The sequence below is a fragment of the Danio rerio genome, chromosome 4 (assembly GCF_052040795.2).
Source record: "Danio rerio strain M-AB ecotype USA chromosome 4, GRCz13ab, whole genome shotgun sequence".
In the NCBI taxonomy this organism is placed as follows: Eukaryota; Metazoa; Chordata; class Actinopteri; order Cypriniformes; family Danionidae; genus Danio; species Danio rerio.
Window position 1 is genome coordinate 41124890 of NC_141024.2, and position 25046 is coordinate 41149935.

The 25046-nt window shown below is 38.7% G+C and overlaps 1 protein-coding gene and 3 non-coding genes across 4 annotated transcripts in view; 2 read left to right on the top strand and 2 right to left on the bottom strand.

The window, feature by feature from the left end:
• The window catches only part of LOC148680730 (uncharacterized), a 90318-nt gene that overhangs the window by 40191 nt on the left and 25081 nt on the right, over positions 1-25046 (bottom strand). The gene's annotated exons all lie outside the window — the stretch shown is intronic.
• Positions 6264-6345, top strand: trnal-aag (transfer RNA leucine (anticodon AAG)). The gene has a single exon. It is a non-coding gene; the product is annotated as a tRNA-Leu (tRNA).
• trnar-ccg (transfer RNA arginine (anticodon CCG)) lies at positions 7982-8054 on the bottom strand. The gene has a single exon. It is a non-coding gene; the product is annotated as a tRNA-Arg (tRNA).
• Positions 16057-16129, top strand: trnak-cuu (transfer RNA lysine (anticodon CUU)). The gene has a single exon. It is a non-coding gene; the product is annotated as a tRNA-Lys (tRNA).

Consider the following 25046-nt stretch of genomic DNA (forward strand, 5'->3'; position numbering starts at 1 on the left):
CCACGGCATCACCCATTAGCAGGGCTCGAAATTAACCTTTTTGCTTGGTAGCACCGGTGCTCATAACTTTAAAAATGTAGGCGCATCAGCAAAAATGTAGTCGCACCCACCAATCATAAGCATCATTACTACAAGTTTTATACAAACATATTAATTGCATTTGAAATCAACAGTATAAATGCAAGCGTGAGGAAAATATGCCTCGTCCCGTTATCTCAAGAAAATACATTTTTATAACATAACTGAGCAAGAGCGTAGGTTTGCACCTGACATTTGTGGGGACTGGGGACGAGTCACCCCCGCCAAGAATGAATATTGTATATATATATATATATATATATATATATATATTGCTATTTATTATTTAACTGCTATGAAAATGTATTATTAACTAATCCTCTCTTCTTACAATTTATTAAGTTAAATTAAATAGTCATGCGGTTAGCCAAGGGGGGTCAAGTGGTTTGAAAGACCAACAGTTGGATTATTATTATTATTATGTTTGAATTTATCTCATTATTCAAATGGATAAATTCTCACTGAGGAAGGTTGAATGTGCCGGCCAGTTTGTTATTTGCCTATAGGCTTCAGTTTTTAATTTAAATCAAGTTTTAACAAATTTCCCAAAGAAAATTATGATAAAAAATTGTATTTTAAAAATAAGTATATTTACATATTAGAAGAGTTTAGATGCAAAAACCTCTGAATGCCATTTAATATTTTCTTCTAAAATGAGCATTTTTCTCCAACTCCTGTGTGTGGACTCAGTGATTTACCTTTTATAGTGACAAATACGTTATTTTCATTGCCTTTAAAGTGAAATAACTGAACATAAATATACAAGGCTAAGAAAAATGCTCATTTTACACGGCATTTAGAGGTTTAGGCATCTGTACTGTACTTCATTTCTTTATTCTAAGAATTTAAAGTCCTAATTTCTAGTTCAAAGTATTTTTATTATTTATAAAACTGTAATAAAATTTTCCGTTTAAATATGTAAATAAAGCAATTTGACAAAATGGTAGGAAATAGTTTTGGTACATCAAAAAGTGTAGTTGTAATAACTATCCAACAGGATTATCCAGCAAAAATTAGTTCTTAATATGTCACTAAAATGTCATATTTATACCTCAATTAAACAGAAAATCAGGTGAATAACTGCAAAAAGGTTCAGTTTTTCAGAAAACAAATAATCCCTTTCAATAAGCTGGCTACAGGCCTGAAAGTGCAATGTTAAAATGATGTTTAATAACTGATAAAGAGAGAGTTTAATAAAGACTCTCGTTTATTTTTCGTACAAATTAAACATCTCTCAGTATTATTAAAAGATGGAGCACAGGCTGTAGTTTTTCTGACAAATTGTTTCAACCAAAATTGGAGATGTTACTCTAAGAGATTAGGAGAACTGGCAGGGTCATATACGTTTACATGTAGGTGTTTATTCTGCAGTTAGTTTTCAGGGAATATTGTTTACAGACTAGTCTGCTTTAACGTTAGACTGAACGTAAAATCGGTGAAAACACCAGCATAACGGCATTATCATCATGAAATCATTTAGTAGTGAACTTGAGTTTATGTGACTTACACTTTTCGTTGGAAAAAGCTCTTTATGTCCACCTCTTCTTGCTACCTCCATCCTAACTTGTGCGTGTCTGTCTTACACCTCGCACATTGGGAAATTCCCCCCGCGCAGTTGTTTTGGCGCTGTTTGTATCTGAAACTATGGTCTGAAAGCAGCCACTCACATGACAGCAGGGAAAGGCAGAGCCAATCACAATGTTCATATGTGTTTGGGGGCGGTGCGACTGGAGGAGAGAACGTGATTTAACCCTTTCGGCATGTCTAGGTTTATACTGACAGTGCGATGTTTTTAAGTGAATTAAATTATTGGTGGGGACATTTTGGTAGTTTGTGGATATTGGTGGGGACATGTCCCCACACTCCACCCTAAATCTACGCCCCTGTAACTGAGTGTCCAAAAGATACACAGAGTGCCCAACGGCCCTGCACGCACTGCTTGACATGAATAAATCTGTTAACGATATAACTGTGCTGTTCTCACGGGTGCTGTCTGATACTGCACTGATGCTTTTGACATGTACTGCACCTTATTATATGCATACGTCATGTTAATAGCAATACCGGTCTTTTCATGAGTAGCGATATTAGTTTACTCAGTGTAGGCCCGTTTGGGATGTCCATTTAACTGAGTGATTGACAGCTGATATTTCAGTGCTAGAGCAGTGGGCCAATAAGAAGAGCGCAAAGGCGGGGCAAGGATTACGGACTTGGCTTTGTTTACTGCAGCAAGTTGACATGACAACTGTTTTAAACCCACATCAGTTTGCTTACCGTGGCAACAGGAGCACAGAGGATGCAGTCTCTATAACACTTCACTCTGTACTCACACACCTGGACAATAAAAACACTTATGCAAGAAGGCTGTTTGTGGACTTCAGCTCAGCATTCAACACTGTCATACCCTCCAAGTTACTGATCAAACTAAGAGACCTGGATATCGACACATCACTATGCAACTGGATTATGGACTTTCTGACTAACAGACCTCAAAATGTTAGATCAGGTCACATCTGCTCCACCAGCGTCACACCAACACTAGTGTACCACAGGGCTGCTGAGCCCCTTCCTCTACTCCCTTTTTACCATCGACTGCAGGGCTGTGAATAGATCCACCACCATCATCAAATTTACAGATGTCAGATGCCAGTGTCAGGTTCTGCATTGCAGGCTCGCTATTATGGCCCGTATGTAGTTAAAGAAAAGGTGAGTGAACTTGACTATGTGATTGCTACTTCTGACAGAAAGAAAAAAACTCGGCTGTGTCACATAAACATGCTTAAGCCTTACTTTGAACGATCGTCAAATGTGTCTAGAGAGAATGCTGCTGTTTTAACTGTGTTGCCCACAGAGACTCGACTGACAAGGCGCTGTCCGGTGCTGAAATTCCTGATCATCCGTGCGCGGTCCAGTGCTAATCCGTTGATCAGTCCTTTGTGTCCCATTGTTGCTGACGGCGTGTTGTTGGAGGAGGAAGACGTGGAGTTTCCTGCTCCTGAGTTAGTGGCGGGAAGACAAAAAAATTCTGAGATTGTCCAAAACCTTGACTTTTATCTTTCCTATTTAACAGTTGCTGAACGATCGGATGTGGTTGGTCTTATTGAAAATCATCTTGAGTTATTCTCGGATGTTCCTACCCGTACGTCTTTAATTGAGCATGATATTGATGTGGGTGACGCGTTACCAATAAAACAGCATGCTTATCGGGTAAGTCCAGAAAAGCGAGAACAGATGCAATAAGAGGTAAATTTCATGCTCGAAAATAACATCGCTGAACCAAGCTCTAGTCCATGGAGTTCACCCTGTTTGCTTGTAAAGAAATCTGACAACACATTTCGATTTTGCACTGATTTTAGAAGTGTAAATGATCTCACTAAGCCTGATAGTTATCCGTTACCTCGTATGGAGGATTGCATGGATCGGGTTGGGAATGCTGTTTTTGTTTCAAAAATTGATCTGCTCCGAGGTTATTGGCAGGTGGGCCTTAGTGACCGTGCTAAGGAAATATCTGCGTTACACCGGATCGTTTTCTAAATTACACCGTAATGGCTTTCGGCCTTCGAAACGCACCGGCCACTTTCCAACGTTTAGTAAACCGCGTAATTGAAGACTTGCAGAACATCGAAGCGTATTTGGATGACTTGGTTATTTATAGCACGTCTTGGTCTGAGCATATAAAACAACTAGAGACCTTATTCAACCGTCTGTCGAATGCCAACCTCACTATCAGTTTGGCAAAGTGTGAATTTGGTCGAGCAACTGTGACTTGGGAAAGTTGTGGGTGGTGGACAAATCGTCCGGTCGAGTCAAAGGTGGAGGCAATTCGTAATTTTCCAGTGCCCACTACGCGAGATATATCCAGCTGCAGGCCCGCAGAACCACACACGTTTGAGGCACACACAATCTAGGACACACAATCTAGGCAAACCATATATGGTAACTAACTCTTAGCATTATCGCCATCTATTGAATTTCACATATATGGTTTCCCATTTCAGTCATTATTATTATTATATCGTAACGATCATTTTAACATCTCTGCAGTTTTTGAACTTAAATTATGTAAATAAAAATAATAGGTTAAAGAAACTTATGACTTCATTCATGTGTCCATATACACAAAGAAAACATAATAGACCGTCTAATTGTTGGATTAAGTGTAATAAACTAATTCAAGCTCTTAATATTATTATACTTGGTATGAAAAGCAAACAATAATATGTCACTTTAAAATAAATTAGCCTACTATTGTTAACCATTTAAACAATATATATATATATATATATATATATATATATATATATATATATATATATATATATATATATATATATATATATAGTTATAAACTGATTATCTTAACTGATTATAATTAAAAGTTTATAAATAAACTACTATCTTTTAGTAAACTGTCACTGTTAAAGGTGTTATATATATATATATATATATATATATATATATATTTTTTTTTTATTAATAGTTAATTTGTTCCTATTTGTTTCCTATTACTGTAGTATTAAATTACTACAGTTTTAAATGTGGGAAATCAATAATTAAAAGGTTATTAGAAAATTAAGCTAATATATTAGTTTATAAACACTATTAAATCGCTTGAGTAAAATATTAATATATTGTTATACATTTGTTACATGTAAAAAGATTTTTATTACATATAATGTATTATTGCCTATATTAACTTGCTATTCCTTCATCATAAATTAATCCGTTATATAAATTAAATCTGTCCAAATGAGATCATTCAGCAAGGCCAGCAAACGAGTATCCGCCATATTATTGTCAGATAATAATGACTGATCAGCTATAATGACTGATTAAAAACTGTTCACTCTATTATATTGAATGGTGATCGGAAACAATGCTCCCCATTCGGCTGTCTCAATCGCAATATTTGTGAAATAAAGTAAAGTAAACAGTATTGTTTATTGTGTACAATATTTATTAACCATATATATCAAAATATATCGATGACGATGTCCAAAAAGACGTTATAACTTTAACATCTGTCGTAACCATATATGGTTTGCCTAGATTGTGTGTCCTAGATTGTGTGTGCCTAAAACGTGTGTGGTTCTGCGGGCCTGCAGCTGGATATTATTGCACTACGCGCCGTGAATTCTGTCGCTTTTTAGGGATGGTTGGATACTACAGAAATTTTTGTAGAAATTTTACTGTAGTTGCTTGTCCTTTAACTGACCTTCTCAGTCCAAAAATACCATTCAAATGGTCTGAGGAATGTCAGATGAGTTTTGAGAAAATAAAAGCCATTTTGATTAGTTCTCCAGTCCTATCTGCGCCCGATTTTTCTTCTCCTTTTATTCTTGCTGTTGATGCAAGTGACACTGGTGCAGGTGCTGTTCTCCTCCAGACAGATATAAATGGAATCAAACACCCTGTCTGTTTCTTCTCACGGAAATTTAATCAACATCAGCTAGGTTACTCAACCTTTATAAAGGAAGCGCTCGCTTTTGTCCTTGCTCTCCAACATTTTGATGTTTATATTGGTTCTGTTTCGTATCTTTTAATTGTTTACACAGATCACAACCCCTTACTTTTCATTAGTTGGATGAAAAACCACAATCAGCAATTGATGAGGTGGAGTTTGTTTTTACAAACGTTTCAACTAGACATTCGGCATATCCGTGGAAAGGATAATGTTATTGTGGACGCTTTATCACGCGTCTGATAGAATAAATTGTAGTTTTTGTTTCAGGTAATATGTTTTTTCTTCTCTACAATTTATTCACTTAAGGTGAAGGGTGTTACGTGGGTCTGTGTTATTTAATTAATCTATTTATTCCCGGTTTGTGGTTGTTGCGATCAAGTACTAGGATGAGTGTTTCTACCCAGCTTATCCAGGATTGGATGAAGCCCGTGACGTCACTGGGGATTCCCACTATATAAGGCTGACAGCAATGGCGTCTCTGTCTCTCTCTGTCTTGCAGTCTCTCGCCCTCCCTCAGCTCGGTGATGGCTTGCGCTCAGGCAGTCTGGCTGGCGGTGCTCCGCAAGCCCGGCGATTATTCATCTAGATGCCGCTCCATTTAGTGTTTTGCTCCTGTTCATCTTTTGATTCTTAGTTCGTAATGTGTTAACTAGTTTGTTTATTTTGATACTTTGTTTTGTTTTGTTGGTATGAAAACTGCTCAGGGAAAGCAACTTGACAAGGTAGCGTGGCCGAGCGGTCTAAGGCGCTGGATTAAGGCTCCAGTCTCTTCGGGGGCGTGGGTTCAAATCCCACCGCTGCCAGGCAGTCCTTTTAGGATGCTTGGGATGACCTCTCTGCTTGAGCAAACAGACTTGCAAAGTGATACTGCATGCTTCCGCTCACATCCAAACGTAGACTCCTTGGCCAAAGTTGAAGGGCTTCACTAGGAAGCTCTGCGTCCTCTCTGCTGTTCTGCTTCCGTAAAATTTGGCAGAAAAGGGACCACTGCATGAATCCATACAGGGTAGCGTGGCCGAGGGGTCTAAGGCGCTGGATTTTAGCTCCAGTCTTTTTGGGGGCGTGGGTTCAAATCCCACCGCTGCTAGATGTGGTTTTAAACACAGCCAAACTGCTTGAGTGTGTGCGCATTCTCAGTGAACACTGGAAATGAGAGAGTACATTTAAGTTGGCAACTAGTCAGTATAATGTGTTCTTTGAAACTCATGGCAGACTTGTTGGTGTGACAGCAACACATCCCCAAGCTCGAATCTGCTCAGGAGCAAGTGTCTTTCCCACGATTAGATTGCAGCATCTGGTAAGACCAAAGCTTGAAATTCGCATCACGTGAGTGCATGAGACCAATAGAAGATCAAAACATGAGCTATATGGAGCAATCAGTCGCTTTTAGCAACGTCTAATCATATTGTTTTATCTCGCACTATTTTGCAGCGCTGTACAAAAGAATTTTGCAAGCACAAACTCTAGTTTGACCGCAGCCCAACTTGCTTTCAGATTAACTATGCCCGGCTGCTATATATATATATATATATATATATATATATATATATATATATATATATATATATATATATATATATATAATATGAGCCTACCTTAGACAGAGTGGGTGCATTTAGAAGCTGATGTGCTGTGGTGTGGAAGTTTCTGATTAAAAGTTGCTTTCTTGATTTCTTTGTTGCTTGATTTGTGCCTGTACCATAATAGATCTCTCTTGTTGTGATATATGTCTTGGTAACCTTTAATGTGTTGTGTTTTGCTCATTGATTCGACTGCATTGAGTGAGTGAGTGCATTTTCCCTCCTTCTCCTGGTTAAGAGATAAAGCTATATAATAGAATTAGTTATATATCAGATAATATAAATAAATAATTAGCAACAAAAGACCAACTTCATAATGATTTTAGTGTAAAAGACTTTAATTTGAAGGAAAAAAAAGATGCTGGAGGACTGAATCAGATATGCATCCAGGGAGTTGCTGACGCACGTAACAAAAACAACATAAACAAAAAGTAGATTGGACCAGTTTCACAGAATTTTTTGTGGCACTGCAGAGTGCTTCTAAAGGGCTCATTGTTCTAGGGGTATGATTCTTGCTTTGGTTGCAAGAAGTCCTGGGTTCAAATCCCAGACGAGCCCTATGTCTGTCACAGAAAAAGCAGTGATGCTTTGGTGTTTCTGTGTTAATTGAAGCAACTTTTGCTGTGACCTTAGTTAATAAACATTTGGTTGATTTCTAATCTGAATTAGTCTAACCTGTACAATCATACAGACAAAATAGCAGTGGCAATGATTCGGTTGTTAGATTTGTTTATGGATCTTGAACAACGCACCAGCTTTATATGCAAGCACCATGCAAACACATCTCAAGAAGGTTTTCACAGCTACTGTGTTTCATCTACCAAACATTGCTCCTAAGTAGAAGTGAGACCTTCAAGAACAACCCAGATGGGACTTGAACCCACAATCCCCAGCTCCGGAGGCTGATGCCTTATCCATTAGGCCACTGGGCCATGTCATCGGTCTTCTATCAAGGATCTCTTGTATGCCTTCAACAAGATGCCACCGCATGAAAAACTGCACTTTAGGATCTCAATGCCAGTTTGCATTCCGTCAAATAAGAACTAATGGCCAAACATTTTCTTTCTGCAATCATTCACATTCGCGTCTCTGGTCCTGGGGTATGGTTCTAGCGTATAGTATGACTGGTCGTGAGAGTTTCGAATTCCAGTCAAGGCCACTCTCATTAACTTGAAATCACAACCTTTCTGCAGCTATTTTCTTGTTTGCATTTCATCACCATCCACCTAACATGAGACCGTGAGTTGAGAGCCACGGGGTAATTGAAGTCAAGATCTCCATTAAAAGTGCTTAGCGGAACCATTTAGTTTCTAACTTGACAGTGAGATTCGAGCGAGATTGGAAGAATCTTAATTGAAGTGTGCAGCAAGTCTGAGAATTCTAAGCTAACTATTATCCTCAGATCATCACACCTAAGCTTCGAGTGGTCAGGATTTTTTCACACAACTTAAAAGTAACCCAACAAAAACGACTTGAATCCATAATCTCCAGTTTGGAAGGTTGATGCCTTATCCATTAGGCAACTGGCCCCATACAAGCATTTACTATATCTGTTGTATCACTCAGTAAGTTCCTGTAACTCAGAAAACAGCACTTTAGGATTCCTATTGCTTTCAGACGATCTGGTGTGTACACCTAATGACAAAAGAGCTTCTCTGAAGAGATTTCCATTGTCATGTCTTTTTGACCTAAGGGTATGAACCTAGCTTTTTGAAGGTCACACTGGATTGTGCTGCACAGCCAACTTAAAAGGAACTGCATCAAAAACGACCCAGATGGGACTTGAACCCACAATCCCCAGCTTTGAAGGCTGGTGCCTTATCCATTAGGCCACTGGGCCATTTTTTACTGCCTGTAAACTAAAATATGCATCCATGGGGGTTGCTGATGCACGTAACAAAAACAACATGAACAAAAAGTAGTTTAGACCGGTTTCACAGACATTTTTTGTGGCACTGCTGGGTGCTACTTCAGGGCTTGTTAGTCTAGTGCAGGGGTCTCAAACTCGTGGCCCGCGGGCCATTTGCGGCCCTCAGTGCAATATTTTGTGGCCCGCACCGACCGCTGTACACTGACAGAATCCGTCCACACTACGCCGGAGTTCTCGAGCGCTGAAAACGGATCGTTTCGAAAACGCTGGAGAGGCCGTTTTTAGACATTCGCCTCTCTGATTGGGGCTTTTCCTCAATATTAAGTAGCCTAACACACAGTTCAGTCCTGAATCTTCTCCTTGTAAGTTCAGACTTCGCAAGTTTGATCAAGGCTACAAACTTTCTTCTCAGTTTGATATGGAAAACATACCGAGGACACGCGTCAACCTTCACAGGGAACCGTGTACTTTATAACTTCATTCACATCACCCTGGCTACGTTGTTTCACTTTCTCAACAATAAAATGTAAACTTGATATAAGGAACTACCTATTTTTATTTTAATATTAACAACTAAACAGACAGCAGAAATGTTGAGGCGTCGTGCTGCATGAGCGTCATCTTCACAGTATGGATATTTATAACAAAACGGAGCCAATAACAACTGCCTCCTTTCAATTTCAGTGAAAATACGAAACATACCCTCTCTTTTGCTGAATATCAGTTTTAATAATCGATAATGGCCATTATAAAAGTATAACATACAATAAGTTTATACATTATAGGAAATAAAGGCAAGCGATCAGTCAATATACAGAATGTAGGCTACGTGGTTACATTAATCATTAACTTATCTTTGCGCTCAGCCAAAACACGTTACGTGAGATCAAGTAATAGATTTCAATGCCCAAAGTCAGGGAATATGTCGTTAGATAAAGACAACAAGATGAATTAAATATCACGTTTAATAAATATAGTGAGATTAGATCCAGCGGGAGATGCTTGATGAGGAGTCCGACTAGCAGAGCTCTCATCTGGGTAGATGGGCTGCAGCGCTTGCCAAAGTGTGTGTGGTCACGTGATGTGCGTTTTCAGCGTTTTGGTGTGGACGGAGAGCAGTTCAGAAATGCTGGGTAAAACGCGAGTGTGGACGCGGATCGTTTTCATTCTAAAACGCCGTTTTAAAACTAAAACGCACTAGTGTAAACGGGGCCTGACAGAATCAGCGGAGCAGGGAGAGAGAGCACTCCCCGCTCCGCTGATTCTATCCGTACACAGCGGTCACTGGCATTCCCTGCCCGCCGTGTAAACAAAGGGGCGGGGATGCCGGTGACGTCACCACGCACCCTGCTCCTTTGTTAGATGCTGTGACGGGCGGGAAGTGTTTAGGAGGGAACTCGCGCCGGCCAGAACCAAGGTAAGCTGTTCCCGCCCCTGCCTGCCACTTAGCTACCTATCTGCAGCCTGCCACCTACCTAGCTACAGCCTGCATCTTATATATATTATAGGTAGATACAGACTGGCACAGACTGATGTGACTGGAGTGGGGTGGGGGTGTTTTATTTATACATATATACGCCTTTTTTTTAGGTGAGGGAATGGAAGTTTTGAGTGTGTGAGAAGTGTGTGAGAAGTTATTCTCCACCTTGAACTTCAATAAGCCAAAGTACAGGTCTAGAATTAATGATGATCATCTTCAAGCCATACTGAGGGTCTCAACTGCTTCTGCTCTAAAGCCAAATGTGGTTCAGATTTGTGAAAAGAAGCGCTGTCAAGTCTCTGGCAGCAAGAAGTAGGCAAAAGATGCCATGTTCAGAAGAACTGTTCATAATCTTCACTCAATGTTCTATTAATGTTCAGGACACTTCATGTACAGAAGAAATAATTAAAACTGTTAATAATGACATTTGAGGACTTTTTTTTTGTGAAATCCCTTATGCGGCCCAGCCTTACCCAGACTTTGCCTCCTGCGGCCCCCAGGTAAATTGAGTTTGAGACCCCTGGTCTAGTGGTATGATTCTCGCTGAGGTTGCGAGAGGTCTTGGGTTCAAATCCTGCATGAGCCCCCTGACTGTCACAGAAAGAGCAGTGAAGTGGTGCTGTGCTGTGCTGTGCTGACTAGGGTATTTCTATGTTAATTGTAGCACTTTCAACTGTGAAATCAGTTAATGAACGTGTAGTGGACTTCTGATCTAAATCAGTCTGACTTGCACATTTATACAGACAAAATAGAAGCATAATATTTTGGAACTATTCCTATACGATAATTTCTACAATATTTTAATGGGATACAGTTTATATCTTAATTAGGATATGCTTTTCTATTCACTTGTTAAGTTGTGAAGTGTTGGTGACGTATGTAATACTGTTTCCGGGTCCAAGCCTCCACTCGTTTGAGTTGAGAAATTATTCGTTTATGATCACTTTTTATTCATATCACACATTAAAGTTAATTTTTTATGAAGTCAGTGTACGCAACAATCTCTGGGCTTGCTGCATCACAAATACCAGAATTTTAACAATTTATAAAAAAATTTATTACTTTCTGGCCATTGTATATTAGGCATGGACATATATGTTGTGATCTTGATTTTCGAAACTAAATCGCTTTGTAAACATTTATTATTACCATTTCACGAGTCTCCCCATTCAGTTGAATAGAGCGCTTGGACCCGGAAGCCACTTTGCATGACGTCTCACTGAACTAGCAGATTGTCTCTCTTAGTTTTGAATGTTTTATGCAGTTTGCTTAAGCTCACCTTCATGTACTTGAGTGTACAGTATTAGTGCACAAATTTCCATACAAACATGTCTATACCAAAAACATATACAATGTCGCTAGACCAAACTGTGGGCTGGCCCACTCGAAACAGAAGTTCACTGTGGGCCCAAAGCAAGTCCACACAAAGAGGAGTGTATATGGCCACACTGGGCGAAGTATAGCTATACTGGGGCACAGTATCTGGGTCAGAAGTATGTCCTATAAGCATGCTCTGTGGGTATTTAGTAATTAACAAAATAGTTAGGTCCCACTAATATTAAGTTGAGTCCAGGCACAAAATGTGCCTATAAGGTCCCAGTAAAGCACTTATATGTAGGGCCATTGTGGCTTTAACACAGAACAAAACTAGTTCACTTCTACTATGTAGCAAAATAGCACAATATCACTTCAACTGCATAATTACATATTTTGAAAGCATAAAGAAAAATCAGTAATAAATGAAGCATCTAAAAATATAAAGACAACATGGACTATTTTTCAAAGGTTTGGGACAAAACTGCTTTAGTTTATAAAAATGCAAATATAAAAGTAACCTTGTAAATAGTTATTCCTTTTTAATATGTTAACTTTTCAATTTGAATATGTAAAAATATAATTTATTCCAATGATGTTAAAGCTGCATTTAAGGCATTTGCGTCCGACATGAAACCATTCGAATGATTTGGTGCTTAAAAAACATTTAGATTTTATAGACTCAAAACTACTCATGCATTTTGACTATTATTTATGTTTTGTGTTACAATGTAAAAGTTATTAATGTCACACACACATATATGATAAAACAGAACAACTATATATAACATTAATTTATAAATCTGTCCTCTCAGGGGCATCAATATACTTATGTCTGATCACTGATCTTCTGCTCTTTCCATCACCCTGTGTCTTGCAAGAAGTTTTCACTTTGGATGCTGTGTAATGAATAATAAAAAATATATTGAGTTAAACAAAACAAAGTTAAATTTTCATGTTTATATTTTCCCTACCATTTGTACCTTAAAATTTCTAGAGTAAAGAATTTTTGGGGGGAACTCGGGAAATAAAATATTTACAGGAGTTCCCGGATGACAAAGTTCTAGACATTTCAACACTCAAAACAAATTAAGGCTTTGATTTATTTATTTTTTTCAGAGAGAGAGAGAGAGAAAGAGAGACGGAGAATGCAAACAAACTAGTTGAATAGAAAACAAATAGATGGATGCATGCAGAAAACCATTTCTGTGCAATTCCTGAGAACCCCAGTTGTTAGCATGCACGCGGAAAAAATATACATCGATCATGCATTGTGAGACTGGCATAACAGCCTTCCATGCAGAGGTGTCTGCACACAGTGAGTTTGCACGTCAACTTCAATCACCTGATCAAACTAAAGTTTAAACAATATGATGATTTTATTTTGACTGAGCTTGGCTACTGTAAGATAGATAGTTTTGTATGAAGCAGAAAAGAGAAATGTAATTCTTGGCCACCAGAGTCAGGTCTTAGATAACAGATAATTCTATAAAAAAGATTAAATTAATATTCATAGAAAAATTATTTTTTAGATAATCTTAACATATCACACCAGTTGAGTCTTGGTTCCCAGTTACTGCTTCCAGTTGAGGGGGAGTCGTGCTAGGTTAATCACTTACAGAAATTATGTCCAGTCCTCTTCCTGGAGAACCAATGTTCCTAAGAGTTTGGCTCACAGCTGCCCACACATCTGCTTGGTAGCTTCAGGTGCTTGATTGGCAGGTATAACTGTGCTGGACTGGAACTGGAGTAAAAATGCAATCAGGACTAGATGTAATCCAATACTGCAAAGAAAGAAAAAAACAAGCAGTATGTTAATAGCATAAACACAAAGTTTAAAAAGAAGATGTAATTTTTTCTTTCAGCAAGCAAATACTAACAACGTGTCAGTGCAGAAACAATGATCTGATCACACAAGATAAAAAGAAGCGCAGTCCTCCCGCCCACCGAATTGATTGACAGCTTCGTGTAGTAACATGTCCCGGTAGTCACGTGTATAATCATATCAACAAGACCAGACGTGCACAAAGCAACCTGGAATAAAAGGTCTGTTCAGTTCGCTAGGATCATCAATCATCATCAAATGTGATCAAGAGTAAGTTTCACATGTTTAAAGTGTTTTAAAACAGTGCACGTGTGTAATGAAGTACAGTGATTCACTTCAGCTTTACTTCATCAATACAGCCGCTTGTCAGAACAATTATAAAAGAAGACACTTCAATCCTGGTTTTTAGACGTTAAATCAGGTTTATTTTGCACATTAACATGACAGATATCCATACAGCAGTAAAGATTAAGCTGTATCCTGTCACATATGCATGCAAAAAGAGTGGGAAGCTAAACACGCTCTGTCTGTCAGTGTGTGTGCATCTGTGTGTGCGGGCGTGCGTGAACTTTGTACATTGACATTGTGGGCTCTGTTTTGACGGTCCATGCGCAGATCGCAAACGTTTTCAAGGCGAATGCATTTATGCTAACTTAAGGACGGGAAAATCCGCTTTGCGCCATGGCGCATGGTCTAAAAGGGTTGAGTTTATTTTCTTAATGATTTACAAGTGTGTTTTGAGAATAAACCAATCAGAGTCTCATATTGCATTACCTTTAAGAGCCAGCTGCGTCACGCCATAAGCGCATTGCTATTAACATGACATAAAGTAAGTTCACTTTCGCTTTTGCTCTCATGGATAGGGAAACCTTACCGCACAGACATCAATTAGCCTATAAATAATTAATTTTGTTTGTTAAGCGCAAAGATTTGTTTCAAACTATTTCTAAATTCAGTTCTAATTTCCAGCAAACGAATAAATGAATAATAATAACAAAGTTTGGTCAAAATACTGAGTTATTTCCAAATACACCCGCTATGCCCCATATGGTGTAAAACCTGACAGGTGGACAAATCTAAGCTTGTTTTTAATAGAACAAATATAAATATGGCTATAATAAATAATACTGCTAATAATGATAACATTATACAAAAGAAAATTGAATGAACTGAAAAAGCCTCCCGAGATGAAGAAAGTATGAAGGCAGTGGTTTTTAAATTCATGTAGGCTATAAATTAATGTTTTGTAATATTTTAATCATTTATATTTATATACTATATATATATCCTTATTATATATCCTTATTATATTATATCTTTTTCATATGTAAAGATATTTGCGTATTGCATCTTGTGTGTAGTGTGTAAGCCAGGCGCACTTTGCGCAAGACAATAGACAGACTTTGTTCTGGTCTATAGATCAGACTATTTACTGTTTCTCAAAATAGCAACGCGCCAAAACACGCCTGCTTTTTTAGACCAGAACGCCTATGGGCGCACATTTGAGCGCAAATGCATTTGCTATTAAAACAGCGTAGCGCACTGCCTGAAAAAGACCCTTGCGCCAAGCTTAAATTAGTAAAAGACTATTGCGCTGCGCCTTGCGCCACATTGCGCCGGGTTTATAATAGGGCCCTACATCTCAGGGTCGTGGTTTCAAACCCCACGTTGGGCGTTTCTTTTATCTTTCTGTCTCTCTCACAGTAAACTTTTATTAGGGTTCATATAGCAGACCTTTTGAGACAAAGTTCAGCGTTTCTATCACTGTAGGTGACCTTTTACTATGTCTTTGTGGTGCAATCAGTTAGCGCGTTCGGCTGTTAACTGAAAGGTTGATGGTTCAAGCCCACCCAGGGACGAATTAAGCTTCTTGCTGCCTTACAACTGCTAACACGTGCACTGGGCATAGCTCCTGAGCCTCGTTCTGTTCAGCGTTTAAGATGAATTCAGGATTTAACAGAACGTTCTCACGGGTAGGGAGGGTATTGATGTCAATGGTGTCTAGCTCTTGAGTAAGCTCTTCAACAGCCCGGCTAGCTCAGTCGGTATAGCATGAGACTCTTAATCTCAGGGTCGTGGGTTCGAGCCCCACGTTGGGTGTTACTGTTATTTTTCTGTTTCTCTCACAGCAAACTTTCATTAGGGTTCATATAGCAGACCTTTTGAGACAAAGTTCAGCATTTCTATCACTGTAGGTGACTTTTAAGTAAGTCTCTGTGGCGCGATCGGTTAGCGCGTTCGGCTGTTAACTGAAAGGTTGGTGGTTCAAGCCCACCCAGGGACGAAGAAAACATTTTGCAGGCTTGCAACTGCTAACACGTGCACTGGGCATAGATCCTGGGCCTCGTTCTGTCCAGCGTTACAAGATGAATTCAGAATTTAGCAGAAGATTGTCACGGGTAGGGAAGGTATTGATGTCAACAGTGTCGAGTTCTTAAGTAAGTTGCCCGGCTAGCTCAGTCGGTAGAGCATGAGACTCTTAATCTCAGGGTCGTGGGTTCGAGCCCCACGTTGGGCGTTTCTATTACCTTTCTGTCTCTCTCACAGCAAACTTTCATAAGGGTTCATGTAGCAGACCTTTTGAGACAAAGTTCAGCGTTTCTACCACTGTAGGTGACCTTTAAAGGGCCATGAAACCCCCTCGTTTCAGCAGGGTGTTTTCACACCTCTTCTTTGGAAAAAGTCAGAAAAGTGGGGGTGTCCAGCTCTGTTTAGGGGGGAGTGTCGGAGAAACTAAAGTGGGAGGGTGTGGGAGTGTCTATTTGGGCACGCGCGAGTTTCAGTCAAAATACACAGGAGAAAGGGATGGTGTTTAACCTACATGGATATCTGTAGTCGAATTATTTGCCAAATTATTAAATGTCGGACTTTAACTGCAGTTCGGCTCTTTCATTCAGGGAATTCATTCATGCCCCTCGCGACAAATGAGATATTTGTTTCGAGGATCTGCTCTAAGCGTGTATTTTTCATGCAATGTTTGATACCGCACGGCGAATGACAGAAAAAAAAACCTCAGCATTTCCCGGAAACTTAGATGCACACGGCAGGTAGCGTCCGAAAGCCGCGTGTGTTATTCCGGTCACAAAATGCGGTGCTAACATGTTTGCACTCAATGCAATAGTTAACTTATTTGATACGAACAAACTGAATATACAAAGAGCACTGGTCGCTCACTTACCAAATCTGTAGAGACAGGACAATCACCAGCAACTAGAGCCGCGTCTTTATGAAGAGAAGACTACATCTGGAATCCGGATTTCAGCGTTTGCAGATGAGAACAGCTCTCAGGTAAACAATAATCCCCCTTAGACACGTAAATTATTGTTGTCGAGCGTCGCATACACTGTAATCCACACGTGATCCAGATAAGCTCTCACAGAGAGAAAATGAAAACGAAACTTAATGGCAGCAAACTGTAAAAGCAACACTTCACGCTTGTTTTGCCAACACAACGTGGCGTCTCTGTGGTGTAAAGACGGTGACACTAATGAATATTAATGAAGTTGCACAATAGAGCGCGCTGATTGGTTTGAACCAAGCCTAACTCATGCATTAATGCATCACACTGTAAGACGTAATAAGGCACACTCTGGCACAGTCGTCCAGTCTGCACGCTGGAATACACGCTATTATGTCATGACCATGACGCAGCTTCAAAAATTCGTTTCAAACAGGAAGTACGAATTTGCTTGAAATAACGCAAAAACAACCAATTTACACTTTTTAGTGAAATATAGGTGTCCTAATAGTGTTTTTAGCAGTGTGGGACACATATACGACTGTCAACAGCTCAAAAAATGTGTTTTGGTGTTTCGTGACCCTTTAACTAAGTCTCTGTGGCGCTACCTGGATCAGGATCGTCTGGCTCTCGCTCTCCATTGTCAGAATAGATGAGAGCCAATCGCGTTGCGGCATATGCAAATGAATAACAACACCGCTGTATTCTCACGAGCGCACAGCACAATATAACAGATCAAGGTAAGTTCTTTTTGTCAACGTTTAAATCTACTGATAAAAGCTGTTTTGTTTATTGTAGTCTTTTGTTATGTCACAGTCTTGGCCTCCTAACACTGATTTATTATTGTATGACAAGAATTTTAACAAAAGTCACCCTAAGTTCACTGTTTTGTGCATAGTGTTAAAGATCACGACCCGCACCCTGTTTAACATTACAGACTTGAGATACGATTAAAGAAATCATTAATTTGTTCGAATGTGTGTTTAATTTAATAACTGTATCTATATGAACATGCATATGTACTGTATATACAGTTGTTTGTGTTTATCAAAACGTTTGTCGACGCATCAACAGCATAAAGGTAAAGTTGGTTTTATATTCACACAGTCAGACTTTCCCCTTAATAATATAATTCCTTTAAAGTATTATTTGCAAACTCCAAACAGTGAAATCATATTAGAAGCCAATGACTATCAAAGTACAACATTGTTCACAGTCAAATAAAGTGTTGATGTTGTTTTCAAGTCATATTTGCATGCTAATTCCGATCGAATATTCAAAGTAACATGGTAAACAATATAGAGACTTCTAAATGAACGAATGTGCGAATATAAAACCAACTTTACCTCTATATCAACAGCCCCCTCCCCTCATATTTCTTAGCCTAAAACAAAATAAAGTTTACACAAAATTATAGACTTTCTCTGCTAAATCTTCATTAGCTATATGAATTGTAAGAATAAATTAAAAGCTGTAATTGCCTGCCTTTTGTTGCTAAATGTTTATTATGTTTGTATGATGTATAACTGTTACTACAATGATGTACCCATAAGATATAGCTGCTAAATAATAATGAGCTATATGAATTATAGTTATGTATAACTTATGTGTTACAGTCATTCTGCTCTGAATAATAAAATTTTGTCTTTTGCGGCTAAATGTTTATTATCATGATTACTATTGTGTTAATGTGTTATAATTACCCATCTGATAAAAGAAATGCATGCCTTTTGCTAATATATATTTATTATACTTAATAACAATTATTTATAACTGTTGTGTTGTAATCATGTACCTATAATTAATTTTATTTTTATGTTTCTATTAATCAATATGTTTTAATAATATCCCTTTACCGGTTCCAAGATGGCGGTTTGAAGGAAGGCTGTGTGTAGTTAAGCGGTAGTGTCACGTTGTCATATTTTATTTTAAAACTTTCAGTAGGTTACGTTTTAACACGCGCAGACTCAGTATTTTACAGTATGAACATGGATGACTACTTTCTGAGGCAATCGAAAAAAATGGCACGTAAAAAAACGCAGTTTACCAGCCGTGAAGAGGCTAACGAACATCCTGACGGCGCTAACACGAGCTCATCCACAAACCCAATGTCGGACGCAGTAGCGGAGATTACAGCTAATATCTCTAAACTCATAGATGATAAAATGGACCTGATATCACAGCTACTGCAAATGCACCACGCGGAGCTAGACAAGCATAATAAAAGGATTGCAGAAACCAGGATATCTGAGGTGGAAGACGAATTGTCCCCTTTCAAAACTAAACTACAAAGTCTGGAGAAACTTATGCACGATTTGAATGAAAGGGCGGACGACCTTGAAAACAGGGGCAGACTGAAGAATATCCAAATTGTCGGATTACCTGAGGGCATAGAAGGTGAAAATCCAACGCAATTCTTCGAGTCATGGCTTCCTGAGACCCTCGCCATCCCAACAAAAGAGGGCCGTATAAAGTTAGAAAGAGCGCACCGGTCCCTCGCTCCGAAACCCCCCGCCACACAATGACCACGTCCTATCCTGGTAAGATTTCACAATTTCCAAGACAAACAACGTGTGTTAAATGCTTCGCGGGAGCTGGGATCCAGAGGTTCTCCTTTAAAATTTAGAGACAGCACAGTGTTGATTTTTCAGGATTTCTCCGCGTCCGTTCTCCGTAAACGCAGGATGTTCGACGAAGTCAAGAAACGCCTGAAGTCCATAGGCGCGGAATACAGGCAAATTTACCCTGCTCTCCTCAAGGTAAACTTTCGTGGCTCAGTGAAGGTGTTTCATGACCCAGCTTCTGTTATGGCATTTCTAGACTCGTTGAATGCAACGTCTACCGATAGTACCTGAATCACCTTGATGGGAGACCACTTGCGTGATAATCGCCCAACTCATACCACAGACACTCACACATTAACGTGAAGGCAGACATTGTGAATTTATCTGGGTATTTGAGAAATATTGGCCAATAAGGCGTACTGTTTGGTTTATTAAAACCATGCTGATGTTTATAGCGGCACTACCGCTTAATATTTAGGTAGGAGTTTTCTTAGTAGTTCCTTTTGTCGTTAAGGGGCCTTTAATTCACAGTTACTCTCATAACAAGAGCTGGTGTGAAATATTTTGATGTTTAATGACTGTTCTATTGTTCCAGTTTTGTGTTTGTTGTATACTTGGATGAATCCCTTTTTTGTCTCCCCATTTTTTTTTTCATTTTCGTTCTTTTTTCCCTTTTCGTACGATATTCATGCAACCTTATCTATATAAATGGGGGTCACATTATGTTTAATATATACTTAAAATGGTAAATCTGAAGGTCTGTACTTGGAATGTTAATGGAATTCACACACCTATTAAGAAACGAAAGGTCCTGACTTATCTAAAAAAGGAGGGGGTGGACATTGCATTACTTCAAGAGACCCACTTAAATGACCAAGAACATACTAAGCTTTCGCAGGGGTGTTATGCCCAAGCCCATATTTCCTCTTTTACTTCAAGGAGTAGGGGTGTAGTTATTTTAATTAGAAAAGGTGTGCCACTTCAATTGGTGGAAGTTATTAAAGACACTAGAGGGCGCTATGTACTTCTAAAAGGGCTTTTACATGGGGAAGAAATTCAAGTGGTGCTCGCTGCAGAGCCATTTGAGGAGAGCTGAGCTCCAGCGAGGGGGAGCTTAAGCTTGAGCTCCACCTTTTTTGCACTTCTTCTACGAGTGATGTCACTGGGGGTAGAGTTAGGGGTGGGGTTGGTGTACGCATTAAAACAGCTTACAGGAGGAGGAGCGACAGCTCATGCTCCCCCTCGCTGGAGCTCAGCTCTCCTCAAATGGCTCTGCAGCGAGCACCCTCTCAAGAAATTGCCTTCATGAATATTTATTGGCCTCCTGGTCACCCAAATAATTTTCTTACTGAAGCCTTTTTAAATTAGCAGACTGGGGAGTTAAAACATTATTCACTGGGGGTGACATTAACTGCCATTTATGTCCTATTATTGATAAATTCCCAGCAGGGAAACCGTTACTATCAGTACAGGCTAAAACACTTAAGGCCCTGTGTGAAGACTTTGATTATGAAGATATTTGGAGGGCTTGCCACCCTGCAGAGAGAGAGTACACTTATTTTTCAAAAGTTCATAGTTGTCACACGAGAATAGACTATCTATTCTCTCCCAAAATATGTTGGAGCACATAACATCTTGCAAAATCGGAGATATAATAATATCTGACCACGCGGCAGTTTTCACTGAATTTTCCTTTGGAAATCAAAATAATAAAGCCAGTGGTTGGAGATTTCATCCATTTATATTAGCTGATCATAACTTTATTACATATTTTACAGAGGAATTCAACACTTTTATGTCCATCAATTCGGTCTCAACTGAAGATTCATCCTTATTATGGGAAACAACCAAAGCATTTTCTAGAGGCATTATAATAGAGTACACACATAGTAAAAGGCGTAAACAAGCGGAACAAAAAGAGATTTTAGAGTCTAAGCTTAGGGATGCTGAGAGAACATACATTAATAAACCAAGCCCTGTTAAACTAAAGGAAATTACGGCGCTAAGGTCTGCGTTAGACTCTCTTTTAACAAAACAGGCAGAAGTGAAAATTCACTTTGCTAAGCAGAAAATGTATGAACATGGGGATAAAGCTAGGAAATATTTAGCACACCTAACAAAGAAAAAATCCGACTCTCAATCTATACAATCTATTATAGACAGTAACGGTAAACACTCTATGGACAGCATATTCATTAATAATACATTTAAAGATTATTTTGAGAATTTCTACAAATCAGAACTAAATGGGGACACAACACAAACCACAGAGCTTTTCTTCTCGACACTTAATCTCCCCACGTTATCTGAAGATCAGTTATTACCCCTTAATGCCCCTATATCTAAAAATGAGGTTCTAGCAGCAATAAAGAGTTTACAATCTGGGAAAGCACCTAGTCCAGATGGACTTAGTTGTGAATTCTATAAGGAATTCAAAGACTTATAAGTGGATCCATTATTAAATATGTTTAATGACTCTTTCTGAAAAGGCCGCCTACCACAGTCACTGAGAGAGGCAAATATATCCTTAATTTTGAAAAAAGGAAAACAACCAAAGTACTGTTCGTCATATCGCCCCATATCACTGCTAAATGTAGATCTGAAGATCCTTTCAAAAATTTTGGCCACCCGCCTTAAAGGCTTTCTTCCTATATTAGTAAAGGATGACCAAACCGGCTTTATTGTAGGCCGTAACTCGGTAAATAACATGCGACGTCTTTTGAATGTGATTCAATTTGCTAAACAACAATCAGTAGGTCTTGTGATCTCATTAGATGCGGAAAAGGCGTTTGATCGCATCGAATGACCCTTTTTATTCCATACGTTACATAGATTTGGTCTTTGTATAATTAGCCTTTTAGTGCTGTACTTACTAATGGCTGTAGATCCTCTATGTTCAAAATTGAGAAAGGAACAAGGCAAGGTTGCCCTCTCTCACCCCTTCTGTTTGCCTTAATAATAGAGCCATTAGCAGAAGCAGTACGGGAAAATAATAAAATTAATGGTTTTATGGTAGCAAACAAACCACACAAGATTGCTCTATATGCCGACGACATTCTTATATTCATGGTAAATCCTGAAACCTCTACCCCAAATCTCTTAGACACGATTGACAGGTTTGCAGATTTTTCTGGTTATAAAATTAACTACCATAAATCAGTGGCAATGCCTATAGGAAGTTTACAACAAATACCCCAAACACTACCATCATTTCCATTTAGGTGGGCCCCAGAAGGTTTAACATATTTGGGCATCAATGTCACCCCCTCCTATGAACAAATGTATAAAGCCAATTTTATTCCACTTTTTGAACGCATTCGAATGGACCTAGAAAGATGGAATATTCTCCCTATTTCTTGGATGGGTCGGATCTCCCTTCTGAAGATGAATATTCTACCGCGAATACTCTACCCTATTCAAATGATTCGATCAATTTTACACACAAAATCATTAGGAAACTGAATGGCTGGTTTAATTCTTTTATTTGGGCAAACAAAAGAGCATGTATAAAAATTTCAACTTTAATGCTTTCATCCTCGGCAGGTGGTCTTGACCTTCCAGACATTCGAAAATACCAATTAAGCGTACATTTGCACTTTATTTCTGACTGGATACATAAAGGACCCAGTGCAGTTTGGTTTGACATTGAAAGTTCACTCTGTAAAATCCCTCTCAGAAATTTGCTTTTTTTTAAAAACGTAAATCAGTGAAAATGGCCTGCAATAATCCCATCACGGCTTGTACTATCAAAGCATGGCAATCTATAAAACGTTTGGAAGGGAGATCTCAACTCACCTCAACTTTTACCCCATCTGTGATAATTTTGACTTTCTGCCAGGAACTGAAGACCCACAATTTAAAGTCTGGTCACAAAAAAGTCTCACCACATTACATGACTTGTTTGATGGAAATATTTTAATGTCTTTTGACCAACTGACCAATAAATATAATATTCCGCAACAAGATTTTTTCCGCTACTTGCAACTAAGAGACTTTGTGAAAAAAGACACTACAGTACTCGAAAATCAGGACATTTCAGTTGTGGAAAGACAACTTTTTTCATACAGGGACAATTCCACAAGCTGTTTCTACAAAGTCCTGAAGGATTGTGGCTCTGTAAATACGGGCTTCTTGAAAGAGACTTGGGAAAAGACCCTTGCTACACAAATCACAGATGATCAATGGGAGGAATCTTGGAAAAATGCAATGTCCCTAAGTGTATGTAACAGAGTAAAAGCAATGCAACTGAAAATTCTACATCGAGCTCACATCTCTCCCTCACGGAGGCACAAGTTTAAAGAGGAGTTGTCACCAATGTGTCTGAAATGTAAAACCGAGGAAGGAGACCTGGTTCATTGTTTCTGGCTTTGCAGGGAAATTCAAAAGTTCTGGGCCATGATTGAACAAGAAATTAGTGGAATTTTATCTTTTAATATTGGTTGTGACCCCAAGCATATGCTGCTTGGATTATTCGACAAGATTAATATGGACAAGCATAAAAAAACACTTTGCAAGTTCCTGACATTTTGTGCAAGAAAATGTATTCTCCTGAACTGGATAACGGACAAAACTCCTACAAAGTCTTTATGGCACAGGGTAATACTTGAATATGTACCACTGGACTACTTAACTTGTGTCCTACATGGCAAAGATGTTTTATTTCATTAGAGGTGGGATCCATTTTTGTTACATATGGGTTTAAACATAACCTCCATAATCATCAGAGGATTGATTTAACAAGGATATATCGCTACTTTAATTAATGCCCCCCCCCCCCCCCCCCTTTTCTTTCTTTTCTTTCTCCCCAGGTTCTGTTCACTTGTTTGTTGTTGTATCTGTATTGCTTAAAAATTAATAAATACATTATAAAAAAAATTAAAATAAAAAGTCAAAACGAAATAGAAACTAAAACTAATTAAAAATCCAAAACTATTATAACCTTGGTCCATTATCGGTGAATCAAGTCAAGAAGATTTACCAGTCTCTTAGAGTTTTTTGTTAGGATCTGTCAGGTTTTACCCTTTCAAACAAAGCTAGTGTTGTCCCTTTGAAATTCACATAGTTTTTCCCAGATCTTCGCTTGATGTTTTTCCTTACTTCCATGTCACTCCAACCTTTTCCCAAGGTCTTTGTTTCTCTTTCCCAGGGATTCCTATAATAGTTTCTTATTTGCTGTTTATCAGTCCTTTTTCTTTCAGATCTCTTGATGCCTCCGTCATTGAATTGTACATAATCGGCCCGTTTTCCAAAAAGATTTTAAGTTTTGCCGGCGGTGGTGTTTAGAGCTTAATCCCCTTTTCATTCAGAATGCTTCCTTCCGGGATTCCAAAAATCTGAATATTATTTCTACTGGAGTGTGTTTCTAGATCTCACAGTTTCTCTTTTAAATTTTCTTGTATTTGAATGGATTGATTGAGCATTTCTTTCATCTCTGCAATGTTCTCCTCCAAAATTCTCCAACTCGCTGCTCCACTTCGTTGACCTTTTCTGTCGTTGCATTTAGGTCCGTGATAAGGTCATCCAGTTGTTGATTGACTTCTTGTTTACAGTTACTTAATTCCATTTTCACATCTTTTGCGAGAGAATCTTGGAAGGCGGTTAAATCAGATTTAATATTCTTCTGGAAAGCTTTG